Raw genomic sequence first — 18,039 nt, forward strand, 5'->3', positions numbered from 1 at the left:
TCTAAACATATTGGAAAATATTAAAATGTTACAAAACTGTACCAATTTACTTCCATAACCTTTTTTTTCCACACTGTGGAGGTTTCTAACATTTTTCAAAATATCTTCTTTGGCGTTCAACAATAAACAAAAAAGGTTGAGGTTGAAGGTTGAGACCATCCAGACTATCTTCTTATTCTTTGTGTCTAAACATTTTAGAAAATATTAGAAACATGTAACCATTCATTCATTCATTTTCTTGTCAGCTTAGTCCCTTTATTAATCCGGGGTCGCCACAGCGGAATGAACCGCCAACTTATCCAGCAAGTTTTTACACAGCGGATGCCCTTCCAGCCAGAACCCATCTCTGGGAAAAAAACTGTAACCATTGACTTCCATAATAATTGTTTTTACCACTATGGAGGTCAATGGTTACCAGTTTTTTAACATTTTTCAAAATATCTTCTTTGGTGTTCAACAGAATAAAAAAGGTTTAGGTTGAAGGTTGAGACCATCCAGGGTATCATCTTGTTACTCATTTATTTATTTATTATGTATTTATATTTATCTACTATTTCAGTTTAACTTCAACTTGAAGTACCATATCCTTTGAAATGGTCAGTAAATATTACCAATATTTAACATTGCATGTTCATTTCCCTATATTTTCAAAGTTTATGTGTCTAAACATGTTAAAAAAATATTAAAAACCTGTAACCATTGACTTCCATTATCGTTTTTTTTTTCACACTATGGAGGTCAGTGGTTACAAGGTCTCTAACATTTTTCTAAATATCTTCTTTGGTGTTCAACAACAAAAAAAGGTTGAGGTTGAAGGTTGAGACCATCCAGATTATCTCATTATTTATGTGTCTAAACATTTTAGAAAATATTAGAAACCTGTAACCATTGACTTCCATAATATTTGTTTTTCATACTATGGAAGTTAATAGTTATCATCCAGAATGTCCTTGATATTTATGTATTGTAGCATTTTTTTAAAGTATCTTCTTTGGAGTTTGACAGAAAAAATAGTAACTCAAAAATTTGAAACCACTTCAGCAAACACTGAAAAAACACAGGAGAGCAGATGATTTTCTTCAGAGGGCAGCAGGGGTCGTTTTGAGAATATTGCCCTCTGCTGGACAGATCTCCCAGAGGTGGTTTGAAGCCTGTGTGTTTTATGTCTGAAATTGAAGTTCTGTTCAAAATGTGGTATTTACTGTTAAATTAAGACATTTATTTTCAATTCCTTCTTTATTTTTAATGATTAAATTCTTGTACCCACAGTCGATGTCAGTTGCAGTTTTTTATTGTAAATTCTAGATTTTTTTATACGGTGCAGATTATCTCTCAATCTTTGAGTCTGTGTTTATTATATTTTTATTATATTTTAAAGAGATATGAATCAAACGCACACCACTATGTTTGGCCAGCGTTCTGTTCTGCATGTGTGTGGGCTCTTTGCCATAGTGATCAGTGGATGTGCTGATGGTTTCTCATTACTGGAGTCAGATTTCACTGATGTGCTTTCCAAATAGAGACAGACAGAAAGAAGAATGTCTACAGTTACTCAAGATGCTGTTTTTCTTTTTTTAGTGTATAATGTTGCTCATTCATTGCATGGCTTTCTTTACATTTGTAGTGTGGACTTTACTATTATAAAATAATTATAGCGATTATTAACAACTTAATATAAAGATAAAATAAAAATACTGTTCAGAGTTGCCTATAAGAGACACATTTCTATGTTAACAAAACGTTCCCCTAACATTCCTGTAAGGTTCCCGTTTGGTTATTTATTTGTTTATCAATGTTCTGAAAAACAAAGTTACTCTAATTCAAAGGGGTTGTTCACCCAAAACAGAAAATTCTGTCTTCATTATTACTCTCCCTTCATCGTGTTCCAACCTTGTTTGAGTTTCTTTCATTCGTTAAACACAAGGGAAGATATTTTGAAGAATGCCGGAAACCTGTAACCATTGACTTCCATAAGCATTTGTTTTATCTACTATTGATGAAACCATCTGGGATGCCTAAATGGACCCATTGTACCTACTTTTTGCTAATGGAAAGATTCCTTCCCCAGTACTGTGTTGTGACTGTAAGGGCATCTGATGTGTAAAACATATGTCGGAATAGTTGGCAGTTCATTACACTGTGGCGAACCCTGGTAAATATGAGTGTAATCTGAAGGAAAATGAATGAATGAAGATTCCTTAATGCTACCAGTAGACCCGTCGTTGAACACAAAAGAAGATATTTCTAAGAATGTTGGAAACCTGTAACCATCGACTTCCATAGTATTTGTTTTCCTACTATAGATGTAACTACCTGAGATGCATAAATGGATCCATTGGACCTACTTTGCCTACTTTTTTGCTAATGTAAAGATTTCTTTCCCAGTGCTGGGTTGTGGCTGGAAGGGCATCGGCTGCGTAAAACCTATACCGGAAAAGTTGGCGGTTCACCCCGCTGTGTCGACCCCTGATAAATAAAGTGGTAAAGCGAAAGAAAATGAATGAATGAAGATTCCTTCATGCTATAAGTACACCAATCATTGAACACAAAAGAAGATATTTTGAAGAATGTTAGAAACCTGTAACCATCGACTTCCATAGTATTTGTTTTGCTACTATAGATGTAACCACCTGGGATGCCTAAATGGACCTACTTTGTCTACTTTTTGCTAATATTAATGATTCCTTCCCCGGTACTGAGTTGCGGCTGGAAGGGAATCCGCTGCATAAAACATATGCCGGAATGGTTGGCAGTTCATTCCACTGTGGCGACCCCTGATAAATAAGGGTGTAAGCTAAAAGAAAACAATTGAATGAAGATTCTTTCATGCTATAAGTAGACCCTTCGTTAAACACAAAAGAAGATATTTCAAAGAATGTTGGAAACCTGTAACCATCAACTTCCATAGTATTTGTTTTCCGACTTTGAATGTAACCACCTGGGATGCATAAATGAACCCATTGGACTAACTTTGCCTACTTTTTGCTAATGTAAAGATTGCTTCCCCTGTAATGGGTTGTGGCTGGATGGGCATCCGCTGCGTAAAACCTATACCGGAAAAGTTGGCGGTTCACCCCGCTGTGTCAACCCCTAATAAATAAAGATGTAAAGCGAAGGAAAATGAATGAATGAACATTCCTTCATGCTATAAGTACACCAATCATTGAACACAAAAGAAGATATTTTGAAGAATGCTGGAAACCTGTAACCATCAACTTCCATAGTATTTGTTTTGCTACTATAGATGTAACCACCTGGGATGCCTAAATGGACCTACTTTGTCTACTTTTTGGTAATGTAAAGATTCCTTCCCCACTACTGCGTCGTGGCTAGTAGGGCATCCGTTGTGTAAACATTTCCCGGAATAGTTGGCAGCTCATTTCGCTGTGGCAACCCCTGATAAATAAGGGTGTAAGCTAAAAGAAAATAATTTCATGAAGATTCCTTCATGCGATAGGTAGACCCTTAGTTGAACACAAAAAAAGATATTTCGAAGAATGTTGGAAACCTGTAACCATTAACTTCCATAGTATTTGTTTTCCGACTATGAATGTAACCACCTGGAATGCATAAATGGACTCGTTGGACCTACTTTTTGCTAATGTAAATATTCCTTCCCTGGTACTGGGTTATGGCTGGAAGGGAATTTGCTGCGTAAAACATATGCCGGCATGGTTGGTGGTTCATTCCGCTGTGGCGCAACCCCTAATAAATAAGGGTGTAAGCTGATGGAAAATGAATGAAGATTCCTTCATGCTACAAGTAGACCTGTCGTCCTTTGTTTTAAATAATCTGGTTTTCATCAGCGTTCGAACAGAACAGCACATTTATGTTGGGAACCAAGCCAACCTTTTATGCATGCATGGGTATGCAAATGACTCTTTTTCCAAGATATGACCCTTTAAAACAGATGCACACACACACACATTTGCCGTTGGTCTTAACTACAACACACCGCAGCCAGTCTGTGATTTTTGGCATTTTAACCTGAGTGAGAGTCACTGGGGAACAGATGACAGGCTTCCACTCCTCCCTCACTCTTAGAGGATGAAAAAGAGCCAGACAAAGAAAAGTCAATAATTACAGCATGATGCCCCTCTAGACACACACACACAACCGCATTCACAAGATCAGGAGACCTTTCAATTCTCTCTCGGCATTTGTATTCATGGTGATTTCTCTTTCCTGCTCCATCACCGAGCTCGTCCTGGGTCTGAGTAAAATCTCCTGTTCTCCCATGCTGAGAGCAGAAAAAGATAGAAAGAGAGATAGAGAGAGGGAAGGCAGTGTTTTAGGGATGTTTTTCCAAAAAGAACTCATCAAAAATCTCCGGGAGTAAACTGAACCCCAGCAGGAAGGAGAACAGGAAACCCTCAGAGACTCGGGCCTCGCTTTAAAACACACCCTGACTGGTTAAAGAAGACACCAGGTTTCTGTTTTAAAGGACAGTCTGGCGGCCTGTAAGACGATATCCAGCTGACGTGCATGTGAACTACTGTCGGGGAGACCGAGGAAGAAGAGTTTAATCACAACTGAGGTCTGTCGCATCATTTAGCGTTGATTGGCACACCTGGAGAGCGCAGTTCCTTAAAGTACTAATGAAATCAAAACTAACCGTATTGATTTTGTTAGCGCACATTGCTAGTTTTGTTATAAACAATTCACCTGTGCATCTCATTAAGAAAAAACAAATAGTTTGCAATTTGGATTATGCACTTCCTGTTTGTTTTCAGGTAAATTCTCAGATTTGGTTATGTCTTAGGTATTGGGCATGGCTAACATACTTAGTTGTTCGACAGAATTTCGCATGCTCAAACTATACTGTGATTGCGGCTTTACTGTTAGTTTGCTATGAAGGAATGATGCCCAAAAAAGCCCCATACCTAACTCAATGTTCTGTTTTGAGTTGGAAAAACATCAACGTACTGAAATAAAAGTCTCAGCAACTTCAAATTTACTCAGACTTTAATATTTATCCATTAGCCATACTCATAAGAGCCAATTTTAGCCATGAATGGACCTGTTTCGTGACACCTGTTTTCGCATCTAATGGTCATCAGCATCCTAAATCCTTTAAAAAATTTTAATTTAGATTTTTTTAATGTATGTATTATATCATCTTTGTATCAAATAATAAAAAAAAAGAATTACCGATTAAGCAAGGTGTATCTAATGCAGCGTCTATGTGTGCAGGACAGTAAATTTGACGTTGTTCTCTCTTCTGGCTGCCGTTATCAGTAATTATTTTTCTTTTTCTGAAAGTTTTAAGAATACTATCGTGGAGTTTTTCTTTTATTATTTCAGCAAATATGATTGTAAACATATTATTTGTTGTACTACCATGAAGACTTCCACTTCTAAGAAACCTGGAAATGTGGAATGGGTTCATTACTTGAGCTGCAAATGTCACGTGACTAAGCATTCTTGAACCTAAATGACATGGCAATGCTAATTGGCTAATGGCACTATATATGGCTGCAATATTAATCAAAGTCGACTGTGTGTATGTAATTCGAGACTTCTCATAAATCCACAAGCAATTTCAGTTGGAGCAATATTTACTACTCGGTCGTAGTTCACTTACAAGCAAAGTATGGCGTTCATTATCGCAGTTGATTTATTTGACCAATGACCAACTGTTAGCCTCTCACTGATCTTATGACTCTGGGTTGCTGCTACATCTGAAAGCATGTGAAAATATTACGTTTATTAACTATATACTCACTTTATAATTTCAGCCAAAAGTTTGAAATTAATCCTTTTGTGATTATCAGTCGTGTTAAAACAATGAAAACAGTCAAATTATTTGTTAATACAGCATATGATGTGGGGATTTCCTGGGTTTCTTCTTCTGCATATTTAGAGTTTTTACATTGGGCGCCCTCTGGCCCTAGGATGAGGTTTACAACCATGCTTCCTTGACAAGATGTGCATAAAAATAGCAGCTTTTGCAAAATTCACGATTTTGATTTCATGTTGATTTATTGCTACACCCTAGTTCTGGAGCTAAAAATGCCTGGTTCATGGTAGAGGTCAAGGAAAATGATTGATGGTTAGTTGAAACTGATAGAAAGACAATATTAACTCAAACAGCGGCAGAAGAGTGCCCCAGTGATAGTCCTGTCAGCTTAAAACAATAAATCAAGGCTACAATATACCCAGGCTCAGCAATCCTGAGGAATAAAAGTTGCTTTGTCTGATTAATCTTGATTTATGTTACAAGATTTGGATGGTAGGTTCAGAGTTTGGGGTAAACAACATGAAATCGTGGATCCATCCTGCCTTGTATCAACTGTTCAGGCTGCTGGTGGTTTAATGGCGTGGAAAATATTTTCTTGGCACACTTTGAGCCCCTTAGTACCAATTGAGCCTCGGTCTGAAGCACAATCTACCTGGAGCAGAGTATTGTTGCTGACAGTTCATCCCTTTATGACCACAGTCAACCCATCTTACGATGGCTAATTTCAGGAGGATAATGCACCATGTCACTAAGCTCAAATCATCGCAGACCGCTTCCTTGAGCATGACAGTGGGCTATCTATACTCAAATGGCCTCCACATGGGCCACCTATACTGTGGATAGGGCTGTGTCAATATTGCTGAAAATCTACATTTGGATTTCTTTCTTAAAGCGATAGTTCACCTAAAATTCGGTCATTATTTACACACCCTTTACTTGTTCCAATCCTGACTGAATTTCTTTATTTTGTTAATCACAAACCAAATTGGCATGGTGAAGTATTGAATATAATCAAAAAAGGTGAGGTTATCCAATTGACGATAGTACTGGCAAAATTAAAGAAGGTAAAGTTATCTACAGTAATTGACGAGAGAGCTGGTAAAAAAATTAAAGAAGGTAAAGTTCAACAATTAACGCTAGCGTTGGCTAAATTAAAGAGTGTAAAGTCAGCTACGTAATTGACGATAGCGCTGACAAAATTAAAGAAGGTAAAGTTAGCCAATTAATCAAATCGCTGGCAAAATTAAGGAAGGTAAAGTTAGTCAATTGATGATAGCACTGGCAAAATTAAAGAAGGTATAGTTAGCCAATTAATGATAGGGTTAGCTAAATTAAAGAATGTAAAGTTTGCTACACAATTAGCGATAGCGCTGACAAAATTAAAGAAGGTAAAGTTAGCCAATAACGTTAGTGTTAGCTAAATTAAAGAACGTAAAGTTAGCTATGCAATTAACGATAGCGCTGGCAAAATTAAAGGAGGTATAGTTAGCCAATTAATGATAGGGTTAGCTAAATTAAAGAACATAAAGTTAGCTACACAATTAGCGATAGCGCTGACAAAATTAAAGAAGGTAAAGTTAGCCAATTAACGTTAGTGTTAGCTAAATTAAAGAACGTAAAGTTAGCTATGCAATTAACTATAGCGCAGGCAAAATTAAAGACGGTAAAGTTAGTCAATTAACGATAGCGCTGGCAAAATTAAAGAAGGTAAAGTTAGTCAATTAACGATAGCGCTGGCAAAATTAAAGAAGGTAAAGTTAGTCAATTAACAATAGCGCTGGCAAAATTAAAGAAGGTAAAGTTAGTCAATTAACGATAGCGCTGGCAAAATTAAAGAAGGTAAAGTTAGTCAATTAACGATAGCACTGGCAAAATTAAAGAAGGTAAAGTTAGTTACTGTAGTTGACAATAGCTCTGGCAAAAAAATTCAAGAAGATGACGTTAGCTACTTTAATTGACAATAGCACTGGCAAAGAACAAAAAATATTGTTAGCAAAATTAAAGAAGCTGAACTTAATTGACATTTGCGGTGGCAAAATAAAAGAAGCTAAAGTTAGCCAATTAACGATAGCGCTGGCAAAATTAAAGAAGGTAAAGTTAGTCAATTAACGATAGCGCTGGCAAAATTAAAGAAGGTAAAGTTAGTCAATTAACGATAGCGCTGGCAAAATTAAAGAAGGTAAAGTTAGTCAATTAACGAAAGCGCTGGCAAAATTAAAGAAGGTAAAGTTAGTCAATTAACGATAGCGCTGGCAAAATTAAAGAAGGTAAAGTTAGTCAATTAACGATAGCGCTGGCAAAATTAAAGAAGGTAAAGTTAGTCAATTAACGATAGCACTGGCAAAATTAAAGAAGGTAAAGTTAGTCAATTAACGATAGCGCTGGCAAAATTAAAGAAGGTAAAGTTAGTCAATTAACGAAAGCGCTGGCAAAATTAAAGAAGGTAAAGTTAGTCAATTAACGATAGCGCTGGCAAAATTAAAGAAGGTAAAGTTAGTCAATTAACGATAGCGCTGGCAAAATTAAAGAAGGTAAAGTTAGTCAATTAACGATAGCACTGGCAAAATTAAAGAAGGTAAAGTTAGTTACTGTAGTTGACAATAGCTCTGGCAAAAAAATTCAAGAAGATGACGTTAGCTACTTTAATTGACAATAGCACTGGCAAAGAACAAAAAATATTGTTAGCAAAATTAAAGAAGCTGAACTTAATTAACATTTGCGGTGGCAAAATAAAAGAAGCTAAAGTTAGCCAATTAACGATAGCGCTGGCAAAATTAAAGAAGGTAAATTTAGCCAATTAAAGATAGCGCTGGCAAAATTAAAGAAGGCAAAGTTGGCTACAGTATTTAACGATAGCACTGGCAAAACATTAAAGAAGGTGAGGTTGGACAATTAACGATAGCGTTGGCACAATTAAAGAAGGTAAAATTAGCTACAGTAATTAACCATAGCGTTGGCAAAATTAAAGAAGGTAAAAAAAAGCTACGTAATTAATGGTAGCGCTAACAAAATTAAGGAATGTAAAGTTATCCAATAAATGATAGTGATGGCAAAATTAAAGATGATGAAGTTAGCCAATTGAAGATAGGGCTGGCAAAATAAAAAAAGCCAAAGTTAGCCAAATTGAATCTGTGAATAAATTCTAAATGCTCTTCAAAAAGAACTGACAATAGCACAGACAAAAAAAAAAGTTGGCTTGTTGACGATAGTGCTGGCAAAATTAAAGATGAAGTTAGCCAACTGAAGATAGCACTGGCAAAATTAAATTTAATCATAATCAAAATTAAGGAAGGTGAAGTTAGCCAATTGAAGATAATGTTTGGAAAATTAAAGTCTGATATGTGGAAGGATTTCATGTTCAAAACCAATGATGGAAAAGACCACTCGACATTTGCATATCATACTAGCTAATACCGCATCCACACCAGATTACAGCGACATTTATGTGGATGTTTGTAATTTATTTGAGTGTGTTCCTCAAAATAAAAGACTGTATGGGCTCTATTGTTAATGTTAATGTGTAATCCATTGGTATAGCTTTTGTGCAGTAATATACCAGAGCACAATAAGCAAGCTCTGAAGAACAGTTAATTAAATTTTTAAAGAAAGACTAGACTTGTTGTCAAAATTCTGGCTATGCACGACTACACAAATACACCCAGTCGAGCGAGTTATTTTTTTATGTCAAGCAGTGCACGTGGCTATTAAATTAGTGTGTCAGACGAATCTTCTCTTTCTAAGATTAAAGACAATACAATAGGGTATCTGAACACCAAAACAATTTCCGGTTCCTCAATGACAGACACATTCTGCAGGCACTAGAGCAGAGCACTATCGTTTTTATCTTCATGCTGTTCACACTGTGCTGAATAACTTGAACGAGGGTTGCAGAGCAGTTGATTATTATTCAGTTCAATAGGCCGCAGCGGCGATCGCCCACTTTTTCGGTGGCCTGGGGAAGTGTTTCACTGTTAATTTTCTCTGTGGGAATTTCAGAACATTGTCAGTCGAGGGTTCTAACAAAAGTGACCAATAATAATTCATGTACAATTCAGAGAACAAAATTAAATGGTAATCTTTGTTTCATTTATTATTTTAATGTATGCTAATAACAACATATTAATTAGCCTATTGGCTAAGACTATTCAATCAACTACTTTTTAGCTGCTTATTAATATTTAGTAGTTGGGTTTAGGCATTGAGTATCATCAGGCATATAAAATAACTTCATACTTTATACAGTAAGTGCTAATAAACAGTTAATACCTTAATAATAGGCAGGTAATAAGCCAGCAGTTAAAAGAATTGTTACTTTTTCCACAAATCTAAATCTTATGATTTAATTTAATCTGTATTTGTTAGATTCATAGTTACTCAAATAATAAATTTATATAATAACAATGAAAAATATATAAACATACATAAATATATTAAATAAATATATAATAAATAAAAATTAAAATCGTGTTTAAATAAAAGGTACAGGTAAATATATATTTAAATGATCGTTTAAACTTTTTTTTATAAACAAGAAAAACATCTGTAATAAATTTATTGGAAAACTTTAGAATAAAAGTCCATTAGTTAATGTATTCACTTGCATGACCTACAGTAAGTATGAATAATATTGTAAAGCATTTATTAATCATAGGTAGGGCCACTCGGAATCCGCGAGCGCAGAATTACGCAGATTTCTGCAGATTTTTAGCCCATAATTGAGTCTATGTATTGACTTGTTTAAATGTGTGTAAATTCATATTTATTCAATTTTCAAATTAACTTCACTGATATTATTGTGATGTAATACATTGCACTGTAAAACCCATTAAGTTAAGGTAACTCAAACCATTTGAGGAAACCAATTGCAGCAAACTATTTAAGTTCAAAAGTTGATCCTAATGAGTACTGTGAACTTAATCCATGAAGCAATTTGAGCACAGTAAAATCCGATAAACAAAGAGAACTCAAACCAACTGAGTACTATAAAACTCACTAAGTTAATGCAACTCAAGCCGTTTAAGGAAACTGATTGCTACAAACCATTTGAGTTAAACCAATCTATATGAGTACTATGAACTTACTCCATTTAAGTTGAAGTAGTGAGGTATTTCATTAACTCATGACCTTCAACACTGAGTTCAAAACTCTTTTCAAATGAGTAGAATTAACTTCCAGTACATTTTACATAAACTCATTTAATTTGATAACATTGACTGTTGGGTTTTACTGTGTAATATTAATAAAATTAATTTGAAAACTAAATATATATGAAAATTTATACACATTTACACAAGTAAATACTATATTATGAGAAAGACTTGCTTTGTTTACCAAATAAGTGGATTTACATTGTAAACATTAAATAAAGTTAAAAATGTAGTAGTTTTTAATTTTATAAATAAAGTTTTTAATGATACTCCTAAAATCATTCGGCATAAATTCGCAGATTTTTTACAGAATTCTCAGGAGAAATAGCAAAATTGTCTACATATTCTGTCTGGCCCTAATCAAAGGGTAGTTTAACATTAATTAATGCATTAATAAAATCCAGAGTTGTGTTAATGCACAGTGAGGTAACATTAACTAGAGTTATTTAACTTTAAATAAGTTGAATAAATACCGTAATAAATGTATTACTAATTCTTTGTTCATGTTTGTAAATATATTAACAATAACTAATGGGCCATTAAAATGCTGCCAATAAATTATATATATATATATATATATATATATATATATATATATATATATATATATATATATATATATATATATATATATATACACACACACACGCACACACACACACACGCACACACACACACACACGCACACACACACACACACACACGCACACACACACACACACACACACACACACACACACATTTACATATATATTTATATATATATATATATATATATATATATATATATATATATATATATATATGTATATATATATATATATATATATATATGTATATATATTTATTTATTTATTTATATTAATATATAGCAAATATAATAGCAATCAAATATATAGCAATCATAACAGTGTAAATAGTAGTATTATTAGTCCTCCTGTGATTATTTTCAATCTCTTTCAAATATTTTCCAAATGATGTTTAACAGAGCAAATATCCAGAACCACCATTATAAAATGATTAGCCTAATTATCCTAACTTAACTAACCCATTTAAGCCTTTAAATGTCACTTTGAGCTGAATACTAGTATGTTGAACAATATCTAGTAACATATTATTGTCATCATGGCAAAGATAAAATAAATCAGTTATTAGAGATGAATTATTAAAACTATTATGTTTAGAAATGTGTTGAAAAAATATGCTGTCCGTTAAACAGAAATTAGGGGGAAAAATAAACATAAAAATAATTCTGACTTTAACTGTACAGTATATGATCTTCATATCATATATATTTATATTATTTTCATGTTAGATGTGGTAAGATGTACATGTGGTTTCCTAGAAACAGCGAAAGGTTGATGAAGCTGATGAAGAGCGCTGTCTTTATGAGGTGTGCATCCGACCTGAACACTATCAATGACGGGCATCAATCCAACAAGCCCGCGGGGACGCGCGGGAGTCCCACACTATCAGCTCTGGGTCAATAAACGCCTCACGGTCGCCCAAACAACATAAACAAACAGATAAACAAAAGTAATAGCGCTGCGTTTGCGGGAAACTGCTTTCACTTACGACGCCTTTTTTTTGATGATCAACACCTGCTGAGTTTCCTCAGGGAATCTGGCGGATCCGGACAATAACAAAACACTGAGGTAAAATCAGCTGGAATCTGAACAAAGATGCTCAGCACAGATGCTAAAGACGCCACAACCTGGGCTTTTAGCAGTAAAACGTGTTGTTGATGTTTTTTTCTGAAATTTGTCAGTCACGTCTATTAAAAAAGAGGGGGAAATAAACTTTACACGGACTGTAGGGGGAGCTGTTGATCAATAGTCTGTAGGAAAAGAGAAAGGAAAAGACAGAGAAAAGAGAGTGTTGTTTGGCAGTGGTTTTTGTGTTTGTGAGCAGATGGAGACACTGAATCCCATTTATAATTAGACAAACCTGATGAAGACAAACAGATACTAGTGCCTTCAGAGCCTCTTACAGGATTGTGTTGCTAAATGAGGAGACTCCTATTGTTTTTAAAGGATGTTAATCATACATTATTATATTCTAAATGCGAAATAACATTTGTAGATTAATAGAATACAAAATTATAAACATAGGACCTATATTTGTTTTGTATTTAAAGTACAAATGAAATAAAAACTAATGATTTCGATCCTGTTAGCTCACATTGCTAGTTTTGTGGCGAACAATTCATCTGTGCATGTCATTTAAGGGCACCTATGGTGTAAAATCTACTTTTCAAGCTGTTTAGACAGACCTTTGTGTAGGTATAGTGTGTAGACTGTCATATTGGGGTGATATAAACACACCCAGTCCTTTTGTTTTCAATTTAACAACATAAAAATGGTGGACCGATTTGAGTTTTTAGATCGACTGCAACTTAATGTAGGAGTGCGGTTCCATCATCTATAATGTTTAAGTTCTATTCTTGGTTTTAAAATTGTATTATGTTTTTAAATGCTTAGCACGGTTTACTAAGGTTATCATGACCTGCAACGTTTTCTACACTATTTATTTATAAAAAACCTTGCAGAGTATGGAGCCATATCAGTCTCAAAAATGATAAATGTACAAATTATAATTCATACATCCACAACACAGGTGAAAAATAAAAAAAACTAAATTCGTACAGTCATACCTAAATACACAAATCCAATACAAAATTTTCAGAACATAATTTAAAAAATACATAAATCCAGTTCTTAAATTCAAAACACATTTTAGAAAGACACAAATCCAATTTGTAAATTCAAAACACATTTCAGAAATACGCAAATCCAATTCATAAATTTAAAACATGTTTCAAAAATACACAAATCTAATTCGCAAATTCAAAATACGATTCAAAATACACAAATCCAATTTGTAAATTCAAAACACGTTTTGGAAATACACATCCGATTTGTACATTCAAAACATGATTCAAAAATATATGAATCCAATGTATAAATTCAAAACACGACTCAAAAACACACAAATCTAAATCATATATTGAAAGTACAATTAAAGAACATACAAATCCAATTCGCAAATTCCAAACAGAACTCAAAAGTACACAAATCCAAATAATTTGGCGAAAATATTTAGGATTTTTACTTGCAAATTCACAAATTGTTTTGAATTAACAAATTGGATTTTGTAAATGTGAATCATGCTGTACGTGTATGAATTTAATTTTGTAAATGTTTTATTTTTGAGACTGATCTGGCTCCATAGTAAAGTGCTTAAAATAGTTGAGAGCCGTGATCTCCATAGCAGGAAGAGATTCTGGATTTGCTTTGAAATGGTCCATTATGTCACAAATTGAGTTGCTGTATTGACAATAGTGTGGTATTTCACTTTTGAAAGGCGTAAACAGTATCTAGTAACAATATTTGATGGTTCATGCTCTCAGAGGCCCGTAATTCCCTGAGTAAAGCAGTTTGTGTTTGCAGTAAACACATTTTTCACACCTTTATGTATTTATTTTTATGATTTTTGAGGTTAAATGCATGTCTGTAATTCCTTGTACAGTTAAATGTAAAACAACAAATACAGGTTTAAGTTGAGTTTTTTTTTGTCGATAGGTTGTTAGGACAGCATCCTTGGTTGCATGTAACTAGTGTTTTTTTTAGAACAATTAGCATATTGTTATTAAAGTTAGCACGTTTTAATTCAGTTTAGTCACATGTTTTATCGCATTATTAACAGATTGCTAGCCTTTGTTAGCTTCTCTAGCATTTTGCTTAGCACATTATATTGCTGTTAGTGTGTTGCTGGCATGACATAACAGATTTCTTTAATGTTTTAGAACTTTGATAACATGTTGTAGCACGTTAGCTTGAAGTTGGCATGTTTATTACGATCTTAAAAAGTTTGATCACATTAATAACACGTTTTAGCATTTTAACCCTTACACTAGCTAGTGTTAATTATATTGCTACTGTGTTTCCACATCATCATATTGTTAGCACATAAAACCTTGCTAGCATTAATTCACATTACAAGTATGTTTTGAAGCATTGATATCGCGATGGTATTGTTTCATCACAATGTTAACAGATTACTAACATGTTATTTTAATTATGACAATGTTATATGCATTTTAATAATATATTGCTAGCATGTTTCATAAGTATAACACATTGCTAACATATTTAACACGTTGACGTAATTTAGCACATTGCTTTGCTACTATAATTAAACCCATTGCCAGCATGTTTTAAACCTCTGATACCATGTTTTTGCATGTTTTAGCGAACCATGTTGCTAGCATGTTTTAGCTCATACCTAACACATTTAGCTCATTGTGGCCATGTTTAGGCATATTGCTAGCATGCTGTTAAAATTAAAACACACTGCTATCATATTTTAAAGAAGTGGTGCCATGTTTTTGCATGTTGTAGCAGATCATGTATGTTTTAATGTGTTTTAGCACATACCTAGCACATTTTAGCTCATTGCAGCCATGTTAAAGCATGTTGCCAGTATGTTGTTGAAATGTAAACACATTTCTAGCATGTTGTCAAGTGCTAATGCCATGTTATTGCATGTTTTAACAAAGCTTGTTGCTAGCATGTTTTAGCACAAACCTAGCATAATGTAGCTCATTGTCCTCCCATTTAAGCATATTATTAGAATACTGTTAAAATTAAAACACATTGCTAGCATGATTTAAAGCACTGATACTATGTTTTTGCATGTTTTAGCAAACCACGTGGCTTACATATTTAACCCATTGTGACCATATTTAAATATTTTGCTAGTACGTTGAAATGTGACCACATTGCTAGCATGTTTTATAGCACTGATGCCATATTTTTGCATGTTTTAACAAAGCTTGTTGCTAGCATGTTTTAGCACAAACCTAGCACATTGTAGCTCATTGTCACCGGATTTAATCATATTCTTAGAATGCTGTTGACATTAAAACACATTGCTTTTGGCATATGTGCAAAGAATTTTGGCATATCATGTGGCTCAAGTATTGTAACACATACTTAGCACATTTAGCCCAGTGTTACCATGTTTAAGCACATTGCTACCATGTTGAAATGGAAACACATTGCTAGCATGTTATAAACAACTGATATCATGTTTTTTTGCATGTTTTAGCATATCATGTGGCTTAAGAATTTAAGCACATACATAGCACATTTAGCCCACTGTGACTATGTTTAAGCATATTGTTAGCATGTTGAAATGGAAACACATTGCTAGCATGTTATAAAGAACTGATTTCATGTTTTTTTGCATGTTTTAGCAAATCATGTGGCTTAAGTATTTTAGCACATACATAGCACATTTAGCCCACTGTTACCATGTTTAAGCACATTGCTACCATGTTGAAACGGAAACATTGCTAGCATGTTATAAAGCACTGATACCATGTTTTTGTGCATGTTTTAGCATATCATGTGGCTAAAGTTTTTTAGCACATACATAGCACATTTAGCCCACTGTGACCATGTTTAAGCATATCGTTAGCATGTTGAAATGGAAACACATTGCTAGCATGTTATAAAGAACTGATTTCATGTTTTTCCATGTTTTAGCATATCATGTGGCTAAAGTATTTTAACACATGCTTAGCACATTTAGCCCACTGTGACCATGTTTAAGCATATAGTTAGCATGTTGAAATGGAAACACATTGCTAGCATGTTATAAAGCACGGATACCATTTTTTTGGCATGTTTTTATATATCATGTGGCTAAAGTATTTTAAAACATACTTAGCACATTTAGCACACTCTGACCATGTTTAAGCATATTGTTAGCATGTTATAAAGCACTGATTCCATGTTTTTGCATGTTTTAACAAACCATGTTATCAGCATATTTTAGCACATACCTTGCATGTTTTAGCTCATTAAGTTCATGTTTTAGCATATTGCTAGCATGTTGAAACCAAGCACATTCTTAACACATTTAAGCACAATAATAACAAATTGCTATTATATTTTAGCATGGCATTAGATGTTCCTTGCGCGTTTTAGAAAGCTAATAGCATGTTGTTAGCCTGCTTTAGCACTTTCTATATGTCTTAATATGATTAAAGATTTGTTTTGCATGTTTTGATTGTAATAAAACCATAAGCTCGATCAGTCAGGGAATAAAAGAATTTAAGATTGATGTGAAATTCCCCCAAAGAGCCCGTGGCTGTGTACCTGCTATCAATCTGAGAAGTGTTTTCTCTCCACCTGCCTTCTGCCATCAAACACAGATGTTTTCTAATGTAACGAGATGAGATTTCTAAGAATATCGGACTGTAAATCTGCTGTGAAATGTGGAGGAAATGCATTTACGCTCTGTGCATTATTAAATAAACGTGTGCTACAGGCAGCCGATGGTCACGGGGGGAAAAGCTGCTGCCGCTCACGTCTAATGAGAAACACGAACAGCATTTCTACCTGCTACGATCTTCTCCTTCACAATAACAGTGGAGGACAATCGTTCAAACTGTCTGGCTTCGCATCCGGAGATGATTTCTCAAAGTAATGCATTTAAATGTCATGTGCCGCTGCGGTGACAGGAAGAGCTCTAATGATCGAATCGCATGAGATTTAACTCGTCTAATGCATCCCGAGAAAGCCATTTCATGCCTTAAAGTCAATGTGAAATTAAAATTGACCCTATTTACTTTCTTAACGAACGCCCCTGGCCTTATTGTGCATGATTCATTAGTGCACATTATTTTGGTAAATCTTCATAATTTTCTACGGCTGATGTAACCAAGGCTGCCGTGCGGATGGGGGAAAATAAATTTAACAAACAATAACATAGCCTACTTTTCTCAGTCCAATTAAATCCTAATGGATCAAGCCCCATTGTGCCTTGTTTCCTGGAAAAGGCACTCATAGCCTGTTTTATTTATGTATTACAACACATTCTAGAGTGATACTGATTTAAAAATGGGGTTTCATCCGCATTCGCTGTGTATGCTTAAATAGTTGGCGGTTTATTCCGCTGTGGCGACCCCTGATAAATAAGCTGAAGGAAAAAGAATGAATTAATATATTATCCTGTGACTTTTAATTTCCATAAGTCAAGTCAATGGTTACCGGTTTCTAACATTTGTCAAAGTATCCTCTTTAGTGTTCAACACAATACGGAATTTCATACAGGTTTGCACACAAGGGTGAGTAAATATTGAGT

General features: G+C 34.3%; 2 long non-coding RNA genes across 6 annotated transcripts in view; both read left to right on the plus strand.

Moving 5' to 3' along the window:
• LOC147830775 (uncharacterized) overlaps window positions 1-18,039 on the plus strand; it is a 148,450-nt gene that overhangs the window by 70,022 nt on the left and 60,389 nt on the right. The gene's annotated exons all lie outside the window — the stretch shown is intronic.
• On the plus strand, window positions 2,724-8,835 carry LOC147837653 (uncharacterized). Its single transcript, XR_015526130.1, has 3 exons — window positions 2,724-7,061; window positions 7,109-7,831; window positions 8,568-8,835. It is a non-coding gene; the product is annotated as an uncharacterized LOC147837653 (long non-coding RNA).

The sequence above is a fragment of the Danio rerio genome, chromosome 25 (genome assembly GCF_052040795.2).
Source record: "Danio rerio strain M-AB ecotype USA chromosome 25, GRCz13ab, whole genome shotgun sequence".
Lineage (NCBI taxonomy): Eukaryota > Metazoa > Chordata > Actinopteri > Cypriniformes > Danionidae > Danio > Danio rerio.